This window comes from Heteronotia binoei, chromosome 3 (assembly GCF_032191835.1).
Source record: "Heteronotia binoei isolate CCM8104 ecotype False Entrance Well chromosome 3, APGP_CSIRO_Hbin_v1, whole genome shotgun sequence".
In the NCBI taxonomy this organism is placed as follows: domain Eukaryota; kingdom Metazoa; phylum Chordata; class Lepidosauria; order Squamata; family Gekkonidae; genus Heteronotia; species Heteronotia binoei.
This window is the reverse complement of record NC_083225.1, coordinates 32,011,724-32,012,812: the sequence shown is the minus strand read 5'-3', so window position 1 is coordinate 32,012,812 and position 1,089 is coordinate 32,011,724. Positions and strand designations below refer to the sequence as shown.

Here is a 1,089-nt window from a genome sequence, read left to right as displayed (position 1 = left end):
GGAGAAGAATAGAAACTCCCTGATGGGCTCTCAGAGCTGCTTATCAAGCTATGGAAAGCTGCTATGGGTTTTCTAGGTCTCCCAGAAGTCCCCCTCTAGTGTTGCCTAGGAATTGATTGCATTGGTGCTAGGCTGTCTGGAAAAAAACAACCAATACTGAACCGAACAAAGCAAGGAAAATACCCGGTTCGTTTTCCAGTTCAGTCGCCATACAATGAAATGAATCATTTGGAACGAACCATGAATTGGTCCATTTTGAGCATGATTTGCAGTTTGCAGTTCGTTTCATTCCCCTGCCTAGTCACGGTTGTCTGATCCTTGTGCTAAACACAGCAAGTTGTCCATCTAGGGCCTTTGGATAAGTTGCTTTGTCCATTTAAATGTAGTTTATCAGGGAATATTTGATATGTGATGCTGGTAGTGTGAGGACTGCTTAAATATGGATTTACCCCATGCTATTACTCTGACGTTCAAAGAAGTGTGCTCATGGTATAATGTTGACAGGGCCGGCACTGCAAAGCTGTAACTGGTTTATGGAGTCTTTTAACCAGGTCATCATGTTGATTTCAGCTAAGCTGGATGATGATGGTGAAGGGTGAATGAATGATTACAGTCATTTGACCATCCATGACTTGTGAAGGGTGTACTGAAGCAATAGGCCCTGCCTATGTTATTTAGGTAATTAATTATTAATTAATTGGGAGGGACGGTGGCTCAGTGGTAGAGCATCTGCTTGATAAGCAGAAGGTCCCAGGTTCAATTCCTGGCATCTCCAACTAAAAAGGGTCCAGGTAAATAGGCATGAAAAACCTCAGCTTGAGACCCTGGAGAGCTACCGGTCGTTTGTGTAGACAATACTGACTTCGATGGACCAAGGGTCTGATTCAGTATAAGGCAGCTTCATATGTTCCAGATAGGCGTGAATTATCATATGGAAGTGTGTGTGGTAAAGCCAGGAGATCCTAAGTTCATCTGGCAACCAGAAGTTCTCACTCTTAGCAGTATGCACCACTTGGTGGCAAGCTTGACTTGATTTTAAGGCAAGTGACATTTCAGAGGTGGTTTGCCATTGCCTGCCTCTGTGTCACG

At 43.9% G+C, this 1,089-nt stretch overlaps 1 non-coding gene across 1 annotated transcript; it reads left to right on the top strand.

The window, feature by feature from the left end:
- Positions 1-708: 708 nt before the first annotated feature.
- Positions 709-775, top strand: TRNAI-GAU (transfer RNA isoleucine (anticodon GAU)). Its single transcript has one exon. It is a non-coding gene; the product is annotated as a tRNA-Ile (tRNA).
- Positions 776-1,089: the final 314 nt, after the last annotated feature.